The following is a 23,650-nucleotide window of genomic DNA, read 5'->3' as shown; positions in this document are numbered from 1 at the left end:
TATACATAGGGCAACATCATTTAAAATGATAGCTTTCATTCGTTCGGGTGGCGGGTGCCTTGTTAATCACCTCATCCCCTTTGTCTCTTAAACCTTACCTTATAGATTATAACAACCAACTCATAAATGCAGGAAGCGAGGCTCAAAAATGTCATTCTGGGCACACTCAACCAAAACCCAATTGCAGGCTTTACTGACTTCATGATCTCTTCTTTTGTTAATATGTTGGATATTGCAACTCAGATACATTTTTCTTAAAGTTTTTCTTAACTTTTCCTCCAGTTCAAATTCTTGACATTGAGAGAAATACATTGTAGTTTTAAGATAGGAGGAAGAAAACACTGTTTTGTGTAATACTGCAATAAGTCTTACATATTGCCACTTGGACTTCTGTGACCAATGAAGTCAGATAGACACAAGTCGGTTTCATAAGAGCGGCTTTTCAGCTGGTCTCTCTTGAATAAGGGAGGGTGGTTTTACAACATCAGAGCTATGAGGCACTTTTCTGAGCTGTGATTTTGATCCATCTAAAATCTTTCAGTGAAAACCAAATTGGCCTCCTTAGGAAAAAAAACTTTCAGTTACTGACATGGTTACATGTTATTTTCAAGTAATATTCAAACTATTGGTAAAACCATTAAAATTGTAGCCATTAAAATGTAAAGGCGCAACTGAATTCAAGCCTCACTGGAAATTCTGCTTGTCTTACTTTGTTAGTATTACTACTTTATTTAATTTGTCAGGGAATGTATGATTGTGGCACTACTGATTATTTTAGTGTATAAAAGTAAGTAAAACTTCTTGGAGAATCACTATACAGCTTTTCACTATTTAAATGCTATGGCTTCCCAATTTATGTTCTCTTCACCTTGACCAGTTCGGAAATATTATCAATTTTTATCCTCTTCAAAATGGATAATTTATATTGATGAATTTATATTTTCACCCACTGACGCGTTCATTTGTCTATTAATCTATGTACTTCCTTACCCTAATTATTCAAAGGTGAACAAATGCAGTGTTTTCTCCTTAAGAAATCCATGGCTTTTTGAGGAAACACCAGGAGCTAAGCACAAGAATGTAGGAGTTAACTGTCGGAAGGAATCCTCAGACGACTCACAAGGGAGAGCAAGAGACAGATGAGCCCAGAAGGCACAGCTTTATTTCTTCTGCTGGCTAAAAGCTGTTTTGACTAATGTTTGTTCTTCAGTCTTTCTTTAGTTAAATTCTGTTACAACGTTCCCTTGGCCTGAGGCTCCCAGTCTCACAAGAACGTACAGGAAAGCCCCGATGACAGTGAATTAACCACACCTCGCTCGCTCTTCCTCCCACATCACCAGAAGACCATGCAAAGCCAACAGCACCCTGGATTTTTTCCTCTGTTCTCCAGGGTCTTTCATTCCAATCACTGCTTTAGAGCTCCCCATCTTTCAGCAGCACCTTTCTAGCTCCATCGGGTATCCTTTCAGAAAAAAAAAAGAATAGAAACGAATCAGCTTCTCTATCAGGGAGACAATTACCTTTCTGAAAATTCGCATGGGATTTCCATTTGCAATTTGTTGGCAGACCTGTGCCACCTGAACAGGGACGCTGGTACAGGAGGCACAGGTACATGGGATATGGAGAAGAAACGTACATCGTGGCCTTCAACAGAAATAACTATTTCTGGAGGAGCACAAGGGGAGAAGTGATATGGAAGAGAGAATAGAATCTAAGGGGGAGGATCTGACATTGAGAATAAAACTTGAATGTACTCCAGGAGAAAAGTCTATTCCTAATGCTATGGACTGTGTCTGAAGACATTGTGAACTTGCCGGCAAATTATGAAGAGCCACAATTGACTTTTCCTGTGCCTTTTCCCTTTGTCTCCAGTGATGATCATGGGATGTAGCATTTAGAAGATGGAGGTGTGTGATGTGCACACACTATGTGGAAACCATGGTGTCTGTCACTGTCAACGCAGGGTGGAGACCATGGATCGCCATCTCCATGATTCTGGTAGGTCCCATGCTCTTGATGCGTCAGCTGGGCAGAAATCCAACCTGAAGGCCTAGGAGAGAGACTTGCCTTGCCTTCTCCTAGCTTCTGCTGGCTGCTGAAAATCCTTAGTGGTCGAAAAATCACTGCAATCTCTGCTGCTGCTGGGCCTGTGGAATGTCCTCCTGTGTGTCTGTCCCACCTCCCCTCTTCCTGAGGAGCCTGTCCCCATCCAGCGTGGCCTCAGCTTGATCAGCTTTGCGGAGACATCTAAATAACACTCCTCTGAAGGGGCGTACAGGGACTGAGGTTTTTTTGTTTTTCATCAGACCTTCATAGAGTACACAAGGAGAGGGCTAAAAATCTTGAGAGTTCATGTAGTAGGAGCAGTGAACAAAGACCGCCATGCCTCTTTCTAAACATGGGGAGGAAGAAGTTTAGGCCAGTGAGGGACCAGGAGGATAACGGAAAAATGGTTTACAATACTTTGATGGCTGCCTGAACCAGAGGAGTGGCACGGAAAGAGGAGAATGGAGCAGGTTATTGGCCAACCACCGAAAGGAACTGGTGCAGGGTTGAATCAAGAATAAAGGGACTTCAGGGTGACTTGCAGGATTTTCTTTGAATGAAGGAAGGAGTGGTTGCATCTCCCCGCAATGATGATGAGTCCAGTTTTAAAGAAGCCGAGGCCCTGGCTGTGGCATGTTCTAGAGCTAATGACTGCGAGTACTGGGGATTCAGGAGAGGACTGGGTGTTATCTGGAAGAAGACAGGGCATTTAAAAACATGAGCGTCATGACACTACACAGAAAGAGATTATACGTGTTTTTTGAAAGGTGTCTGTGGTGCACCAAAGGATGGACAGGGAATGGGGGGAGGGGTGGCATCAGGAGAATGAGAAGAGACACAGCTAGAGGAAAAGACCAGAATAAAGTTGTGTCAAGAGAGTCTTACCTGTGGGCAGGCTTCTGCAAGGCACCAGAGATGCCAATAGCAGGAGGACAGAGAGAAGTTTGTAAACGTTCATCAACCTGGATTTTTTTCACATGTGTACATTTGTTCACTTTGATGTGCTTCGGGGAGGGGCTGCAGGATTGGAGGGGCTTCCCCACTGAAGAAGGTTCTTCTAATCATTCAATCATGAGGGAGAGAAAGACGGTGTCTCGGAGAGAAAACGACTGAATGAAAATGGATCAAAGAATAATGGTGTTTGCACATGTCACAGGGAAAAATCCTCACAAGAAGGGGAGTTCAAAGGCAAGCGAATCACAGCTGAGAAAGGTGAGCTCACAAGTCTTAGCTGGCTTCCTAGTAGAACGGGCGCTTTTCCCAGTCCATTAGGAAGGGATGTTAAATAGAAACAGGTCATAAAACTTTTATTCCACTAGAATATTCCTGCACATCAAGAACGGGGAAGACTGACATCATTTGCAGTCATTGACTTCCTAACTTCCAATGTAATATCACTCATGAGAAAGTACACATGTCTTGTTTCCTGTGCTCTTCTCTTCCGCTGGACACTCCAGTGTGCTGGATTCCAACACTAACACCCTTTTATGTGGTCCACCCCTATTCTTCATGAGAGCATTTGGGACAGCTGAGTCCTGGCGATGGAAAGCTCTTCCCCTCCCTCCCCCAGGGGACAGGCCCTGAAGGGAGCAGCTCACAATCCCTGCCAACGTGACTGAGATCAGAAGGTTGACATCCAGTCTCGTGTCATGATTTGTATATTTGACTTTTCATTAAATGATTTGTTTTTCTTTCTTTGGACATCGACTACAAATCAAATCTTTACCACAGGATATCTCCCGTTGTTTCTGTGACCCACAGTGCAATTTCCCTTTAAATATTTTGCAGAGAGACCTTGGACAGCCTTTGTTTTGGCATCTTGGGTTTAGTGTTCTCTGTTATTCTAAGTGTTTTAAAATATTAACTCTATGCACACATGAAGAGGTGGGTGCTTTTTTTTTCTCTTTTCTATTTAGTTTCAAGTTGGTTGTTCTAGGAGGCTTTGGATAATCATGTTTAAATACCTAGGAAATATGTTAAGAAGTGGTTTTAAACTGATTAGCTCAGTTGTGATCCAGAGAGAGTGTTGTGGTATTGGTTTTGATAAAACTTCATGACCGATGGGGATCCTTATTGAGTTAGTGTGGATTGTCCTTAATGCTGGAATAATCCTGTTGGTTGGCCAGGCCCCGGAGCTACACAGATGAGAAGAGGATACAGGAAATTCTGTTGTTTACACGTCTGCAGCTGAGACCCGAGCAGCCCCACGCCCCACAGGGTAAGAGTGTTTCATAACCCCGTGGTTTCCTACTTCAGGCTTTTATTTCTGTGCCGGCGCAGAGCTGGTATGTGATTCTCAGAGCAGAGAAAAAGGGATTGCTTACAAGATGTGCAGCACAGCTCCTGTGGAACTGGGGAGAAGGAGTTGGTAGTTCTTTCGGAAGTGGGCTTGATTTCTTCCCTCTCCTCCTGTTTGTCCACTCTGAGTGGTATTTGTGCTGACAGCCTGCCATTCATTTTTCTCCCTTAACATAAAAAGAGCTGTTTACTAAACAAAACTCAGGTAAGAATTTCAACTGGTAAGTTTAGTCTTTAATAGAATATGTTGATACTGAAACTTTATATTTTATTTCTATGTGAACAGGAATTCATGCGTTTATAATATATATTTCTACAATAATAAATAAGGATTGTCATGTAAACTCTATACATATTTCCTTTTGTGAGACTTCATACTGCATTCCTGCCATGGAAACTGAAAAGCATACTTTCAACTTAGACCAATATTACGTTCTTATGCCTTATTCACATAGTGTGGAGGAGATAGGGATACAGAACAAAATGAAATCTTGCACTTGGTAATAAAGTATTGATTAAGTATATAGAGAAGTACATTCCAAGACTAGTGAAATGCCTCTGCAAGCACATAGCATTTGCTTCCGTTTTGTGTAAAGCTGAATTATCAAAAGAGCATAAACAGGTAAATCTGTTAAGTATAAGGAAGATAGTCTTATTTGCAATCAGAAATATTAATATAAGTATATATCCAACCATATAGTTTATTTCTCTGTAATTGCATTTATAACAGTGCCATTTTTCTGAATCACGTTAATATGTTGGATGATTCTTTCATGGGAGACAGTATGACAGTAATGACTACATGTTTTTTTTTATTTAATTTTATTTTATTTGTGAACATACTGTACAGAGGAGTTACAATCACATGGGCAGGATAATGCGTACATTTCTTACCGAGCATTGCAGCCTCCTCCTTTGGTTCACCCTTCACATCCCTTCCCAGCCTCCCCACTCCCCCCCAATCCCAATCCTTCTCCTTCCCCCATGACTACATGTTTTGAAGTAAGGAATCTACCTTCTTATTCACAAATATACTTATGTGCATATGAACAATTCTTAAATTCTAAAAATTTTAAGCAAGTATTATTTGGAAAGGAATCTTCTTAAATCAGTTGAGAATACTAGCATCAATAAGTGCACTTTAAAATACATAGAAACAACGGCTTCCACGAACTACTTTATTTTTCAAATCTTCACAGATGTTTTCCTACAAGATAATGGAGCGTGTCATTGTCTATTTTACATCCTTCATCTGTTTTCATTGGACTCGGTTCTTATCTAGCTCTGGGGATATAGCTTCCTCTTCTTCACCGTTGGTGTGGCTTCTAATTGTGACTTGTATCTAGTAATTAGAGCCACAAATATGATATCTATGATGCTTAATATATTAAAAAAACATCTTAGATTACCTCTATTTGAAGAAGTATCCGGGTTTTTATGTGGATAATGTCAATGAAACGTAACCAAAATAATCTAAAAGATTCTTACTTCCATGGATGTTAGCAGTAGGAGGATTTGAGAAATGACCTCCTGCAGCAGTGCTGAGGACTGAAACCAGGATCCATACCTGCAAGGCAGGGCAGACATCCCTAGGCTGATTGCCAGCTCTTGAAAGGCTTAGAAGCAAGATGGACTTTCTGGGATGAGTGTTTTAAACTCAGTGCATAATAGATTAGTTGTTGAGACAAAAAGAACATTATGACTTTGTAGACACAGTTGGCATAAAAGTTTTGAAGCATGAGTTAGCAGTAAGCCTGGGAAAACAGGGACGAAGAATCCACATGATCGAAGCATAAAGATGTATTGTTGTGAATAGCAGACAATGTGTTCAGTAGGTAAAAGAGGGGGGAAATGTATGATTCACCTTAAAATCCCCATAAATTAATTTTGTCCATATGATAAAATGAGGGCTCCTGCAAGTTTCTTAGCAGTGATGGAATGTGCATGCCTCTTATTAGTCTCACCCCACCACACCACCATCACCGTCATCCTGAAAAAACAAAATGGCACTTCCCATGTGCAGTATGACGTGCCTAGAGGTCTACGATTTTCATACTTATTCAACAAATAAACTTGATTCTGTACAGGAAGAATCATGGTGCTCAGAAATGTTAATGATTTACATAACGCCACAGATAAAGTTAGCACTGGACCCAGGATTCTAGCATTTCAGGATCCTGGCTCTATTTCCATTATGCTGCAGGGGTATTTTAAGAATGTGACTGGCAGTATTGAAGTAGAATGATTAGAAATGGACCTTGATTTAATCGGGGGTAGAGAGTAGGTGTGAGCCATCAAGCTGAAGAGCAATTCAGTGTCTGATAACTCTAAACCCAACACACTTCTATAAGGTACCTCAATCTCTTCCTGACATGTACAGAAGAAACGAATACTGTCTATAAAGAGGGGCTTTTACTTTTATTTTATTTTTGTCTATCTTGTGGCTTGAACTCAGAGCCTGGGTGCTATCCCTGAGCTTTTGCACTCAAGGCTCGTGCTCTACCACTTTGAGCTACAGTTCTACTTCCGGTTTATTGATGATTAATTGGAGATAAGAGTCTCACGGGCTTTCCTGACAAGGCTGGCTTTGAACTGTGATCCTTAGATCTCAGCCTCCTGAGTAGCTAGGAGTACAGCCCCGAGTCACTGGTGCCAGGCTGGGCATTTACTTTTAAATAATCTGTCTTCATACTCATTACTTAGTCTTTTCCTTGTTCACTTTTTTGAATGCTATATTCAGAGAAGGTGTTTGGATTCCACAGAGAAACTTTCTTAATGAATTCAAATTGAATATTATTATTCATGAAAGAATATATGAGATGACTAGAAGTTATATTAGGAAGACATTGGCTTCCTTAGTTTCATTTCCATGTCTGGTGTCTGTGACTATGTAGTGATCACAGACTCATATCTATATAAAGCCTCAATTGTTACTGAAGAAAACCATCATGTGTAAGGTCTGTTTCAATCAGTGAATACCATATACAAAATTTATATTGTTCCTAGCAGAATACAGTATATCCATAGTAAGAGGATTAGAACTTATTTATTCAGAAGTTTTTCCAAACATAGATATTAAGTTTAAATAGGTTATTTTCTTTTTGAAATAAAATTGGACTGTTATCTGGGATATCATTTTTTCCCCTTTTCTGTTCTGTTTTCCTTTTCTGGTGCTGGGCTGGGATTCAGAGCCCTGCACTTGCAAAGCAGGTACTATTACTAAGCTAAGCCTCTAAGCCTTCCATTTTGCATTTTAATACTTAAGTGAAGTAAAAATTCTAGCTTATATATAATAATTATACATGTGATATATACATACATACATAGATGATGGTTTTTATACTATAATACTAAAAATACTATCTTCAATTTAGAAGCTGTATTGCAGAAATATCTTTTGGCTATATACTAAAATGGATAAGGATATTTGAAATGAAAATGTTTGTTCTCTGATCATATATTTTAATTAATTAGTACTGGACTGTATTTCAAGACCATATTCTACTGAAGGCATTTTTTACACCCAGTGTCCGGGTTTCAATGCTCTGACCAACTACAGATGCTAAGTTGAGAAATGGAAACCAAAAGGAAAAACACTGTATTAGAGGAAGCTAATTAGCCATTTAGATATCATAGCACTGAAAAGGATTATTCATATCACTTTATACGTATACTTTGTCTGGATTGATTTAAATTTTATTTAAGATAAATGAGTGAGTGAAACCAGAAATACGAAATAGGCATTCATATACAAAAGCTACAAACCAGCCAAATAAAGCAGGAAATTCAAGCCTGAGAAACCATTAACTATATTTGCTGATATAGATGCCATTGATTTCCTGTGTCTATTTAGATATAGGACTTTAATAGACAATATGATGGAAAAATACTTTTAAAGATTGTTATTAAAAATATCACAGAAATGAGATGACACATGGATGATGATCAAGATCATTGTTCTTTTTCTTTTTTTTTTTTTGCTGGTCATGGGGCCTGAACTCTGGGCCTGGGCAGTGTCCCTCAGCTCCTCAGCTCAAGGCTAGCGCTCTACCACTTGAGCCACAGCACCATTTCTGGCTTTTTCTGCTTATGTGGTCCTGAGGAATCGAACCCAGGGCCTCATGCATGCAAGACAAGCACTCTACCACTGAGCCACCTTCCCAGCCCAAGATCGTATTTTTGAAGTTGAAAGTTTACCAGAATGCTCATTTGCTGATGTGAATGACCTAGGAGAGAGAAAAACTGATTACTCTTTCTTGTAGGACAACAGGTTTATACTAAGAGCAGCCAGGCCATTGTGTAAGTTACAGGACAGTTGATGGGGCTTTCAGATGAACATTTTGGCTACATAGCTATGGACAATGCCTCCAAAGAAACAGGTAGAATACACAGGCATGCATGAGAAACAGGCAGAGGAGAATGCCTGGGTGACAGTGGTCTTCAGTTAACCTCTCTTTTTCTCCATGAAGTAGAATACAACAGAACACTCATCAATGGGAATGAGTAGAGAATCTTAGTAGAATGGGTGATGAGTCCATCCTGGACATAGGGGAGAGTTTCTTGGATGGTTTTAGGGCCTGTTCTGGTTTTGAATGAAGAATGTGAAGCAAAACCAGAGTGCCTGTAAAGTGTGATTGTTGGGTCAACTGTAGATATAGACAGACAGATGGTAGTAATTAGTCTGAATCAGGGTTTTCTAAAGAAGTAAGATAGATCAAATACAATGCTGAGAATGATTTGTGAATTTTGTAATACAGAATATAACGGGAAGGAAACATTAAGTGAATAGGAAAGCCTGAGAAGAAGACAGTCCATTGACGGGAAACCCAAGGTGGGTAGAGGAAAGTTTTAGTGCATTAGGAAAATGCTGCAAAAGAACTCCACACTTAATGGGAGCAAATGCTCCCATTCCAGACTACATAGAAAGCCAATGAGTAAACGAGATGAGGTTATTTTTACAGATGAGAATATTATAGTTCCCATGTATTATCCATGTGAAGACACTGAAGATGTTAAGATTTTTGTCTCTGCAAACATTCAACCCCTCCCCTGTGTAACCAAATCTGCTATCACTAGATAAGCTTTCCTAGCTCTTCCCACGCCATGCTGTGTTACCTTGTTGGGGATATCATCCCTGAGTGTGTCTTTGTTTATGCTCTAGCTCTGATTGGTCCTGAAAACTGGAGAAGAGAATAAACATCCTTTAGACAGTGATAAAATCGAGTTTTTTGCATGTAACAAATGGCCAGAATGTGTTATTTCTTGATATTTCTCCTTTTGCCCACATTTTGGAAAAAAATGAAGTGAAATATTTGTGAATAATGCTCAGGAAACATGCATTGGTAATATTGCTCTTGGTCACTGATTTATAAAACTGATATTTTGATAAGTTCATGTATTTTTAAAATTCAATGACTTTTTCTCTATGCTGTCTAAACAGCTTGAAATATATATCCGTGGGATTGTTTGAAGCTTAGAGACGAATGTCGAGCAGATACAGCCAACTCTTTGAGTGGCGAGCACTTTGTTTTGACAGGACTGTTGCAACTGACCTTTCAGCTTCGTTCTGTGAGCATGTGGTAGAGAATTAAAATTCCTGCAAAATTATAATTGAATGACAGCTGTGATTGCTTCTGTGTTTAGTGTCCTTATCAATAGAATGTACTTTTCAAGTATATGCTTATAAATATTTATATGGATATGAGTGAAAACCGTAAGTTGAAGTTCTTGCATGACATTTCTATCTAATGGGGACAGACATGGTGCCTCCACATATGAAATATACGTTAAATATCAAAATATGGCTATAGATTTCTGTATAATCACTCATGGAAAAATAAAATTGTATAAATTATGGACTTAAATAGATAATTAATAAATGAATAAATAGAATCAAAGTAAGAAAGAAAGAAATAGAGAGATAGTTAGAGGGCAAGGATATGACTCAAATAGTAGTCTATGAATTCAATCCCTATTACTGAAGAAAAACAAATACAAATAAGTAAATATATGTATACTTATTCTTACTATGTGTAATCCATTTGTGTCAAAATATTACTTCAAAATGTAATACATACCAAATTATTGAGATTTTCAATCCTTACTTTTGTACTCTTATTTTTAACACATGGAACCATTTCAGTCATACAATTCTTCGTTATTCACTGGCAGGCAACTGCTGCATTTTATGGCATGCAGAGCTGTAATCCAGACTATAAATAGTTGCAGAATATTCTCTTAGCAACCATAGGTCATATCTAAGGCATTTATTTCCCATGAGTACACACAAATTCAAATGACCTTATTGAGAAAAGTCTTTGCCTTGGAGTTTCTGAAAACAAGCCACTGTTCTCTGAGTTCTACCATCTAATCCAACTATTGTCGTATTTATACAGTTATGTTGTCTTGACACTAAGAGCAAAATAGATGAAAACTTAGTAATTTAAGAATGCCTAGTCAGGCCCTGGTGGCTCACACCTGTAATCCTAGCTACTCAGGAGGCTGAGATCTAAGGATTGTGGTTTGAAGCCAGCCCAGGCAGAAAAGTCTCTGTGAGACTCTTACCTCCAGTAAACTACTCAAAAAAGTTGGAAGTGATTCTGTGGCTCAAGTGGTAAAAGCACTAACCTTGAGCACAAAGAAGCTCAGGGACAGCTCTCAAGCCCTGAGTTCAAGCCCCAGGACCAGAAAAAAAAAAAAAAGAATGCCTAATGGTACAAAGTAGGTAATTAAAGTGGTGAGTCCAGTTCTATAAACACAATTTGTGTTGTTATTTGCAAATTAAACAGAACACGTAAATCTGACAAGAAGTGAGATCTGAGATAGAAATCAAAACAGCTATTGAAAAACTTTACAGTATTGGAAGGATGATTTGAGAAAATGTATTCACAGAACTGGATACAATGAAAAACAAACCCAAACCATAGGAACTTAGTCTGGGATTTGGCTCTGGCTTTCTTTGTATGTGATTTACATTTTCTATTCCAGATCTCTTGAAAAAGATAAACACTAACTAACTGTTCATTTCCTGTTACTTGGACATTTTTAATCAAAAGCTTTTAGTTTTCATTATTAAGGAAATAAACATCCAGGCTCAATAAAAGCAAACAAATAAAAATGGATTCCAGATCAATTAGCAAGTAAGATTTTTAAAAATTCTGCTTTATCTTTAAACTGGTTTCCTTTTTTGTGCTATCACTCTTTGTGTTCCAGGTCAGAAAACAGAAACATCAACACTTGAAAAGATGATTGGGAGATGAGAGGATTAGAAAGACTAGACACATTACTAATTCATTTTCCTCTAACGTGGAGAAGATATGGACAGGGATTAAAACTAGGGGAAAGATTTATGAGTGTTTATAGCAACTAATCTCCAAGTAGTTGTCTAACATATTAAAAAATAATTCATGTTCTTTCCTAGAAGCTATAAAATCCTCTAAATGAAACTTTTCATGAATTCAGGATTTGGGTCTCACTGTTTTAGGATGTAGCTTGTGTATTACACCACTCTTGTGTCATGTTTTCCCAAAAGACAGATCTCAAAGTGGATTGTTTGCCTCTATTACTTTAAAACTGAGGGAATTAGAGCAACTTTTGATTAATAGTACTTTCATCCTAGAAGAGTAGATGGAAATTATAATGTGCCATGATGGGGACATGGTAACTACCATGTTATCTGAGCAATGATACGTGGTTATTAACCTTTGTTCTTATAGCTCTTAGTGCTTTATGGGTATACTCTTTAATTTTTGTTACATAATTATCACACATTTGATTTTAATAATTCTGTAGTAGTTTTGTTGATTTTTGTAACTTTCTATTTCAGTTTCCAATATTGAAAGAAAGTCATTGGGTTAGTATCATAATATAGTATATAAATGAATCCTATTCTATGTACAAAGAACACTGAACTATTTTCTACTTATACTATTTTCTTTCATGTCACAAGAAATGTGCTACACCTTCTGAAACATTTACTATTTCAAAGGTGGATAGCCTTGTGAGTTCATATTAAATTAATCAAGCATTTCAAGAAAACATAATTATGAAACTTGGACAACTCCTCTGCTCACTAACAATTTTGTTTCCTTAATACCTCCTGCAACTGCACTAATGCAGGCATATAATTTTCAAGGACTAAATCTGACATGGAGTGGTTTGGAGAATTCAAGAATTTAAATGAGTATCATACTTTGAACACATTGCTCTGTCTAAATAAAATACTTTGACAACTTTTAGAAACTCAGGAAGTTCATTTCACTCTCAGCCCCCAATCCCTTCGTGAGACAGATGTATAAATATCCATCTATGGGAGACAATTCAGGAATATGAGATAAAAATCCAAAAATTGCTATGTTTACATTGCAGTTTAAGCAATTTCATTTTATCCAGTTTTTCCAAAATGCTCAAAATGTTTTGATCCATTCTTAATATAATTTGTATTTCTCTAAAAAAAAACATCCAAATACATGCATTAGAAAACTCAACTTTTTTTTCTTCTATATTTTCCTTTTCTTTCTTTCTTTTCTTTTTTTTCTTTCTTTTTTTTTTTTTTTTTTTTTTTTTTTTTTTTTGCCAGTCCTGGGGCTTGAACTCAGGGCCTGGGCACTGTCCTTGAGCTGCTTTTGCTCAAAGCTAGCACTTTACCACTTGGGCCACAGCGCCCCTTCCGGCTTTTTCTGTGTATGTGGTGCTGAGGAGTGGAGCCCAGGGCTTCATGCATGCTAGGCGAGCATTCTACCACTGAGCCACCTTCCCAGCCACTTCTTTTTGACGGAGTCTTGCTAATTCACCTTGGCTGGCCTCAAACTCAAAAATCCTCCTGCCTGTTCCTCCTCTGTGGGATTACAGATGAGTGCCTTCATGCCTGGCTACATTTTCTTTTTACAGACACATTGGAATTGTCAGGAATAGGATTTCACAAGTCACCAAAATGTGAACATAGACATTCAAACCTTCTCATCCTCCAATAGCTCCTCAGCCCGTGAAATGGGGTGCCTGGCAGTGAATAAGTACATGAATATATGAAAGGCTCAAATATGAATAACCATTGACTGTGATTCTTCTTTAATGGCAGCAGGGATTGATAGGCATTATAGTTTATGTATATGTACATTTTTAGCAAAACAATCATCAAAATCCGTTACATTCCCTTGCTGGTCTGTGGGTCTCAGAGCAGTCTTTTAACTGTTGTGTAGGAGTTGTAGAAATACTTTTACAATGGAAACCTGGATGACAATGGAGTTAAAGACAAAAAAAATCTTAAAAGTATATGTTTTATTGCTTTCCCTTTATATACTGTGTAATTTAGTTTATATAATCATTTCTCAGTTATATCTGGAACCTCAGAGTTCTAATGTTCTTGAATAGAATTTATTTTACACAAGGGATATATATATATATATATATATATATATATATATATATATATATACACAAGGGAAGTTTATTTTTTATGTTCACAAAGTACAAAGTGTAAGGAAGGGAGTGACTTAGAAAGATAGAGGAATCTTCAAGAAGGGAGTTGGAAAGGGAGAGGCAAGGTGGTTATGAGCCCAGAATGTGGAAGGATTTCCAGACATTGTGAGCAATGGTCAGACAGCAGAGACCCAGCTTATGAGTTCTGACATGCGTGAAGCATGGACAGCAATCTGATTCACCGTGGCATTAGGAAGCGAGTCTGAGGACAAAGCCTGCGCTAGAAGAGATGAATGTCCGGCTGAGTTTGGAGTCATTGCACTCAGCATGTTGAGACATAGTTCTATCACCACTGTGGGTATTTTTCCAGTCATCCTTTTTGAAAGTAAATACAAATTTCAAGTAACACTGAACGAGATTATAACTTTATAGGAATAACGATACTTCAGTGTTGGATTTTTATCATCCCAGACCAGTGTTTAATCTTTTATTGTTGAAGCAGAGAGTTGTAAGTTATGGTCGAGTTTACAGGAAGGAAAAAAAGCTTTTCTCTCTTCTGTTAGGAAAATGCATCTGTTTTAAGGGGAAATATATTCAAATAATTTTATTTAAAAACAGATTAAAAATCAAACCAAATTAATATATCAAATACCATTTATTCAACTTTATGAAGTGTCATTTTTGTGGTTTTGGTGACTGAATTCAGGACTTCTTGTTTGCTAGACAGACATTCTACCGCCTGAGACATACCTCATCTAGTTTGTGCTACAATTATTTTCTAGGTAGGAGCTTGGATTTTTATTGATTTATGTATTTTATTGTAAAGATGCTGTACAGAGGGGTTACAGTTACATGAGTAAGGTAATGAGTACATTTTTTGTTGGACATAGTTACCCACTCCTTTGTTTACCTCCCACTATCCCTTCCCTCCTCCACTCCCCTCCCCATCCACCCTGCCCCAAGTAGTAAAGTTCATTTCCGGCATAGTGTCTTGTGAGTAGAGTTGTTGCAATGGGTCATCCTGTGTCCTTGTTTCCGCATTTTGTTATTCCCCTCCCCTTCCCCAAATTAGTTAAATGTATATACAAGGCGCAGGGCACCGGAATCAAAGACAGCGATTTCCAGGAATAAACCAATGGAAAAAGAAAAAGGAAATTAAAGGAAAGAACGAGATACAGTACATTAGCAACAACAAGGTCAACAACCAAAAAAAGACCCAAAGAAACAACCACCCCATTCATAAGTGGGCCAAAGAATTAAAAAGAGCTTGGATTTTTTTTCTTGGATTCTGGACTATGATTTCCCTACCTTTATCCTCTCCTCCCATATCTATATGTTGAATCACAGGTACATGCCACCACGCTGGATTAAGGATTGAAAGGGGGTCCTGCTACCTTTTTGCCAATGCTAGCCTTGAACCGTAATCCTCATGATCCCCAACTTTCCCTTCTCTCTTCTCCCCACACTTCTGTGGTGGACTGAGCCTCCATGCTGTGAATGAATGAATGGATGGATGTATGACTTCTACCACTACTGGAGTTTGAACTCAGGGTCTCATACTTACCTTGTTTGGACTGGTGCTCTACCACTTGAGCCAGGCTCCCACAACTCAGCTTTTTGCTAGTTGTTTTGGGGAAAGAGACCTGAGAACTTTTCTGCTTAGGTCCACAGGCATGAGCCACCAGCACTAGGTTGGATGTCAAATGATAAAAGTTACATTTTGTGACTAAATTTACTTTTTAACCAAGTTATTCATTGATTTCTTTTGATGACTTCTAAATGCTGTCTTTCAGAAATTGTGGCTCTGTGTGATTACTGGGTGTAGCTATCAAAGTGGTAGAGTGCTAGCCTAAGTACAAGAGCTCAGAACCAGTGCCCAGGCCTTGAGTTCAAGCCCCATGACCACCAACAACAACAATAACAAAAGATTGAACTGGTAATCAAAAGCATTTGGTGTTCAATGAGTCAAAAACCTCAGAAAAAGGGTATGACAGTACAGTAAAAGTATTATATCATTTTAATTGTGCCACAATCCTAGACATCCACATGTTATATTAGCATGTCCTGCTCCAATAGAAAGGAGTTAGGAATGACTTAGCTGTTACAGGGTGAAACCTAGCAGAATAAAAATGGATGCTGTTTCACATCTGCCTTTCCAAATGCATAGGACCGGGATATATGTTATTAGTAGGAACAGTGGAGGTTGAGAGAGTTAATTTTCTATAGGTTGAGAAATGTGAAGATCGTTCCCCAAACTCCCTGAAACAGCAGAACATACATTTTATTTCTAGGAAACAGAATATTTTCCATACCTGTGATCAAGTCCAGGGAATCACTAAGAACCTTGTTCCTCAGTCTCCTGAGTTCTGGAATTACAGGTGTGTGCAATCACACCCAGTATGAAATGAGTCACTTTTTTTGGGGGGGGGTTTCTCTTAGAGACAGTCATTTGCCATTGTTAGATAGAAATAATCATTAAACATATTTATTCCATTTACAGAACTTCATTTTCTTTGATGCATATTAATGATACAAAGGCACTTAATAGTGATGTATATATCATGTACATATACACACACATATACGTCTAATGTGTCTTTATGAAATTCACCCTCAACTGCTCTCTCTTATGCCCCTCCACAACTTTTGACAGTTTTAATGGGTTTTATTATTTGATCATATCAATGAATCAGCCATCTGAAGTAGAATAGACCGGATTCATTAAGACACAATAGGCGAGGATTTGGATACATAATTCTTCCTCCATGGAACTTTGGCAGGAAAGGTAAGCCACTTCTTGACTCATTAGTCTTCTATACTCATGCTTTAAGGTTATTATGTATAATTGTATTGTGCTCAAACACAATCGGATCAAAGATTAGATATAGACTTTTTTGTCTTTATGATCTGCCAAAATAATTAAAGGAAGACATAGTAACAAATAATGGAACAAAGAGTATATCACAGGGTCAGATTTTTAATGCTTAGAAATTCTATAAATGTGAGTTTGCATTTTAAACAATACAAATGGCCCCAGGATTATTTTACTGTACAGCAACAGCTACAATACATATTTCCCAAAATACTTCATTTGAAATAAAAGGGATCTGGGAAAGAAAAATAAATCTGCAATGTGTTTGTAATTTTAAAGGTCACAAACTAACTTCAATGAGGAAAGCTAATACTTCAGAAACATTTAGGTAATTGCCTTTGTGCTGCTGATAAACGTTTACATTGGTGCTGAAGTTCTGATGGGCTGGCATATTTGCTAGTACGATTTCTTTCTCCTGGGCAGTGAGAGGAAATGTAGTGGTGGTATTTTGAAGCACGATTAAATCAGGGGATGCTGATATTTTATGTGGGATATATTTGACTCTGCGATGTTTATTTGCTGACTTGTTTACATCAGTACTTTAACAAAAGCCATATTTTACATGGCACCAGCCAAGCTCCCAGCCCCTGTCTTTTGCTTTTGGAGAGAATAGACAACTTTTCTTCCTTGATCATCTTTACGTGGGATCCTTGGTATCTCAGATGGCTGAGAAGATAGAATGACAGGCTCAGCCTACAAGCACTTGGCGAATTCTGAGCTTTATACCTCATTTATAGTGGAACCTTTGGAATGCCCATCTTAAGGTATCAGATGTAACTAAATAGTTCCTATTTACTCTTCTCATTTTGTCCTTTCAATAACTTCCTCCAAAATACACATGCCAGAAATATATTCATCCCCAGCTAGCCTAGGGACTAGAAATGGATGTGATTAACTTGTTTTTCTCAATGGGCATGCATAATCCTAACTACATGATTATGCAAATCTTCTCCTTTTCCACTGCGTTGTGTTTTTAGTTTTCTCTGGCTCCATTAATCAAATATGTTCTATGTTCTAGTAACTGTGAGATGCAACTTCTATCCCTAAGAACTTTATCACTTCAGTTTCTACTGTCATCAAAACAGATCATTAAAACCATTATGCAGTGTACAGAATAAAATAAAGAAACAGGACATAGGACCTCAGAGAAAATAGGAACAAAGTTCTCAGGAAACACAAACTAGGGGTAAGCCATTTTCCCCCATGGTTAGGCACAGTTTTGCACACACCTGTACACAAATTGAATATGTCTGGTCTTTAAACTTGAGCACTAACTTCCTTTTCACAAGGTTTTTATTATTATTATTAATAGGCATGGGTCTCCATTTTAATCTAGGCTCTTTGCTTCATGAAATCCAGGTGTAACTTAAGAGTTTATGACAGAGCTTGAATCCTATGCTGAAAGCGCCAGCCCCTGCTGCCTTGAGCAGTGTTCATTCTATTTGGACAGGAGCCAAAGAAAAACAGTTCAAGTTGTTGCATTCAGTTTATCATTTCCATAACTTTAGATAATTGGGAGTGGGATTGTTTACATTCCTACATCCTGTTCTTTGTCTTATCTTTAAAATGTTTTGTTTTCAAATTTTAACTGATCTCATTCCCCCTAGTTCTATTTTATCAGAACCTTTTTTTCTTCTCAAAAAGGGTTGAAAATAAAACAGTCGCTCAAAAGTGCTTTATTCTTGTGGAAGTTTGGCTACTAGTATTCATGAATGAGCAAGTTAGCTTTATATTCTGCATTTTTGTTTCAATTGCAAATTCGTCATGTCCATAAAGGGAAGCTGAGTGGTGCGAGCTGCTCTTTATCGAATGCCTGCCTTTTGCCTGGGTGTCAGCGCACCTTACACTCTGTATTCTCACTGCAACCTGATGCGACAGCTGAACTGGTCTTGTAGCTAAAGCAGAATCTGGGCAAAATGGTCTTTCTTCCGGGCCTCATGTCTGCTCAAAAGGCACAGATTCCCTTTCACTATGGCCTTCTTCCTATCTGCTTGTCATATCTTGGGAAAATGAAAGAAGTTGTAGACAATTTCTCTGGAAGGGTTATTGACTATTGTAAAAGCAGTCATAGTGACTACAAGCAGCATAAAATGTGAAAAAATAGATATTTGGCTGTTTTAATGTATAATAAAATAGGACACAAAACATTAAGTTCAAGTTAACTTTTGCTATGATAAACAAGAAGCAATAAAAGTAATACAGTCTGCTTTATTACTTAGCATTCAGGGAGAAAGTAGGTAGTGTGTAAAGCCAGAAGAGTCCTAAATGGTCAGACTAGGTATCATATGTTGCATTTTAGACAAAATAAAAATGCTATATAAAATATTGCAAATGTTTTTATATTTCCATTTCAGTTTATTGTTACTTTTATGAGTAGCTTGATTCACATAATTATATTTATATCAGAACAATTTTGGCTGGAGATAGTATAGATAATCTTACAGCATAAAATAAAATTGAATATGGGTTTGTTTTGTAGGTTCTGTACAGTGGAACTCCGTGGGAAACTTGGGGCTGAGGAGTGAGGATGTAATGTTCCCCAAAATGGTTAGAAATTGAAAAGTAATTTTGGCTTTCATAAATACAATGAATAAGAACTTAATATTGGAATTAAACCTTTGCCTGAAGTATCAGCTTTTCCTTTTCCATTTTAAATTTTGTCATTGATGTAGCACAATGACCACACTGAGTATGTCTTCCTGTGTCCTGTTTAAAGAAGATAAAAGTGATAATACTTTGTTTCTTTCCCTCCCCAATTTGAGGAATCTCTGTCTTTTTGTTTCCCATTATTTTGAAGCAGAAAATATTAGGGCTTATCTATTTAAAGATTTGTATAAATCTTTAGGAGAATGAAAACTGGGAATGGAGCTGTTGTGGAAAAGTTATCACATTGTGTACATTTGGATAAAAATTCTGTCTTGAAACTGAGAAAACCTGTAATCTGTGTACTCATATTCATTTTTATCTTCCTTAAGAGGATGTGTTCATTAGTGAAATTTGGATAATATGAATGTAACTGTTTCAATGATCACCAATTTCATAAAGCACAAATGTCTAGATATTTTGTTTTCTTTGGTTTTATTAAGACAGATCTAGCTATGTAACCCAGTCTGGTTTCAAATTCACTGCACAGCCTTGGCTTGGCCTCAATTTCTCAGTCTTTCTGACTCAGCTTCCCAAGTGTTGGATCTATAGGTGTGTCCCATTGTACCTGGCAGTATCTAGAAATTTGCACGTGAGTAGTGGTTTAATTAAAATTGGAATCAGCTAGAATACCAATAGTAATAATGACTAGTTTTTCATCCATCCCCACACACAAGAATGAATCTTCTCTCCCTTGCCAGCTTGATGTCTGTTTTGATGGGGCCACAGCTTAGTTAAGATGAAATCCGAAGCTTATGGACAGATGCATCAACGTTAATTACCAAAGCAACACCTGGCAATTGGCTGCTTTCTAGGTATCTGAAGATGAGAACAATGCTGTTAGTGTCCTGTACTGTAAATAAAGTGAACAACGCACAGCTCAGGGAACCTTCTTTGTGTGTACAGGCATGTAACTGTCACTCATACAAATACTAGCCCCTTGCCAGTGTTTGAGAGACCCCCTCCAAGCTTTCTCAACCTGACTACACTCTCCCAAGAAAACACTTCTGATCGCTGCATTTAGCTCTGTCCTTCTTTTTTTGGTTTAGTATAAGTGAGAGCATGTTGACTATCAGTGGCAGTTGGTTTTAAATTTAGTGTTGTGTTTGTGATAATAATTTGTCTATAGCAAATGTTGATCAGTTCTTGTTATTGCATGGCTATGGCAAAATTTATAGGCCTATTTTTTACTTCATAGACAGTGTATATGTTGACATCACGCTATTAGGACAAATGTTTTACATTTCTGTCAGAGTTCACATGGCATTTCACGCATGCTTATGTGGGACTTCATCAAACTGATGCTCTTTACCCTTTCCCGGACCCAACCCCCCACCCCGCATTGTTCAGCAACTGTCAGTGAGTATTGTTTCACTATCTTCATTCATAGATGCAACAAACCTTACCATAATCGTCCTGTGAGCAAGAGTTTTCTGTTGCATTTTTATTAGTAATTAATGATAAAAATTCCATGTTGAGTTACTGACTGTGAGTATTGTCTTCTACAAGATACGTTTTCAAGCCTGTAGCATGTTATTTAAAAATCGTGTTGCTAACTCTTCTTGTTGATTCGTGACTTTCTGAGTCCTCAATGTGCTCCTGTGTGTACACTTTTATACACATTGACAAATACGCATGGCTGATACCTCCTTCATGCTATTGTCTGCATTTTAATTATGTTGATGGTATTTTATGAAGGATAGGAAATTCTGGGTTAAACATGGTTTAATTTGTAAATACTTTATTTTGTGGCTAATGTTTGCTATCCTGTTTGGAAAATCTGCCTTTTACAATGTTAGGAGTGGGCTTACTTCCTTAACTTCAAAACATTTTATTGTTTTCTCATCTATTTGGGGGGACTGTTGTATTTGGAGATGATTATTGTTGCATGTAGTGAGGTAGCAGTTAGTTCTGAAGGGTTATAATGGTCTAGTCGAGCTGGTATTAGTATTGAAAAAAAATAAAAAATCTCCTACTGTCATTAGTCAGTTTCACTGAGATCTCTATATATAGATCTCCATTAGTCTGTTTAATGCCTCTTTGTGTTCCTATAAATTTCTATCTCAATTTCTGTAACTTTATATTGTTTTTGACATCTTCTAACTTTTTTCTGTTTAAAGATTTTTCTTGACGTTTCTTGATTCTTGGTAGACCTATGTGGATTATAGACATACTTTGTCAATAGTGAAATTTTCACCTAGGGCCATGAAAGCTAAAAGCTGAATGAAAAAATAAAAGGAGGAAATGGAGGTGTGGCTCCAGTGGTAGAACGCCGGCCTTGAGAAAGAAAATATACATCATGTAATACTATATGGCTGGGAAAACTACCTTTCAGGAATGAAAGGTAGATAAAATATCAGAGGGAAGAAAATGAAAAGGTACTATCATTTCTTCTTGACAATTAGCCAGAGAAAGTCCTTTCAGGAGAAAGAAAATTGTAGAACATCTCAGCATCGGAAACCAGTGAAGAAAAACAATATGGCAACAATATATACATATGATTGAATACATTTCTCCTCTTTGGTTCTATAATCCATATGTGATTGTTGAAGTAAAATTGGGTAATGGAACGTGGCTGCAGCGACAGTACTCAGGAGGCGAGGGCATGAGTCTTGTGAGTTTGAGGCCAGGCTAGGTTGGAAACTAGAAAAAAGAATGGTAAAAGAGACCCCAGGAAAGCAGAAAGAAATAATACCAATAAGAATAGAACTAAATGAAATGCAAAATAAATAAACAGTAGAGGAAACCAAAAGAATGTCAACGGTTTATGACCAGTAATAAATCAGCCGTAGTCAAGACTCTGATTCAGACAAACCTAAGTCTTATTCTAGCATAAATTATGACTTGCAATGTAATTGTACCAAGAGTACAACAGAAGCAAATCCAGCATAGCTGAGTACTGACCAAGAAGCAAGATGTTATTACACAGACCAAGATGGGAAGGCAGCATATTTCAGTCCCGTGACAGATCTTTAATTCCATACCTTGTATGGGAAGCACGTACATAAATGTACACCCACAGCACTAGCTGTACACAAATCATACTGCATCATAGTTATCCCAGTAAAATATCCTAGTGTGAATGGGAATTTAAGAATTAGAACATATTTATATTTTATCTTGCATAGTATCATTCTATTTACCTGCTATAAATCACTACTTTGTAGTATTTAAAATATGGCTATCCAAATCTTGAGTCTTTGTGATTGTTCTCACTTATTTTCCCCATAGTTCAGGATTTACTGGGTGTTTTTGCATGCAAATATATCCCAATTTAAAATTTAACTAAAGTCTTTATGCTGTGTATTAATGTTTTGTCTTCTGAATGTTCATGACACATAGGAATATACATTTTATGTACTTCCATGCATTCACAATTATACTACATATATCAGATAGGAGTATACTGAAGGATTTAAAGTCAAACACACTATAATAGGATTACTCTTCAATAAGCAAATCTTGTAAAACTATAACTATTTTAAAAAGTAGCTCATTATAGCAGGGAATAGTCATGCATGCTTGTATGCTCAGCACTAGGGAGGCTGAGGTAGGAGGATATTGAATTGAAGTCAGGTGAGGCTACATAGTTCTAGGCCATCCTGGGCTACATAGAAAGATCCTGTGTCATAAGCCAAACCAAAACGAAACTTAGCCACATGAAAATGCTCTATGAAATTTTTTTTGCTACATCAATATCTTAGTTAAATTGCTATTGAATATAAGTTGGCAAGCTTATTCCATATGTATTTATTGATTCATTTATTGATTCATTTTGAGACAGGGTCTTCCTACATAGTCAGAGGTAGACGGAAACTCTCCATCTTCCTGCCTCAGTCTATTCAATGCTAGAATTAGTGTTGTGTGTCACCATACCTGGTCTTATTATGAAAACTAAGATTTTGGGGGGCAATAATAAAATGATTGATAAGGCCCTTAGCATAAAAACCTACTAATTTGCTGCCTATAATCCTGCCTATGACTCACGCCTGTAATCCTAGCTACTCAGGAGGCTGAGATCTGAGGATCTTGGTTCAAAGCCAGCCTGGGCAGGAAAGTCCATGAGACTCTTATCTCCAATTAACCACCAAAAAAACCGAAGTGGGGCTGTGGCTCAAGTGGTAGAACTCTAGCCTTGAGTTGAAGAGATGTAGGATAGCGCCCAGGACCAGAGTTCAAGCCCCATGACCAACAAAAAGAAACAAACAAAAAATCTACTAATTTATTTTATTCTTGCTAACCATACATTATAAGATTAACTACTAATCAAAAGCATTATTTGGAAAATATTGTGGCGTTATAATAATGAAAGAATTGGTGAAAATGTGCTAGAATTGTTTTTAAATATATATATGTATATCTTACCTATTTTGG

General features: G+C 37.5%; 1 protein-coding gene across 4 annotated transcripts in view; it reads left to right on the top strand.

Moving 5' to 3' along the window:
- The first annotated feature begins 4,180 nt into the window (after positions 1 to 4,180).
- The window catches only part of Ccdc102b (coiled-coil domain containing 102B), a 129,937-nt gene continuing 110,467 nt past the window's right edge, over positions 4,181 to 23,650 (top strand). For 3 of the 4 annotated variants that reach the window (XM_070028978.1, XM_070028981.1, XM_070028980.1), the window contains exon 1: positions 4,404 to 4,549. The gene's annotated coding sequence lies outside the window, so the exon portion shown is untranslated. Of the gene's footprint in view, positions 4,265 to 4,403; positions 4,550 to 23,650 lie in introns of those variants that run through there. The other variant, XM_070028979.1, reaches the window with a different exon arrangement.

Source organism: Dipodomys merriami, unplaced genomic scaffold (assembly GCF_024711535.1).
Source record: "Dipodomys merriami isolate MVZ:Mamm:240054 unplaced genomic scaffold, mDipMer1.0.p SCAF_2, whole genome shotgun sequence".
In the NCBI taxonomy this organism is placed as follows: Eukaryota; Metazoa; Chordata; class Mammalia; order Rodentia; family Heteromyidae; genus Dipodomys; species Dipodomys merriami.
The sequence above is the reverse complement of the archived record's forward strand: the minus strand, read 5'-3'. Positions and strand labels throughout refer to the sequence as shown.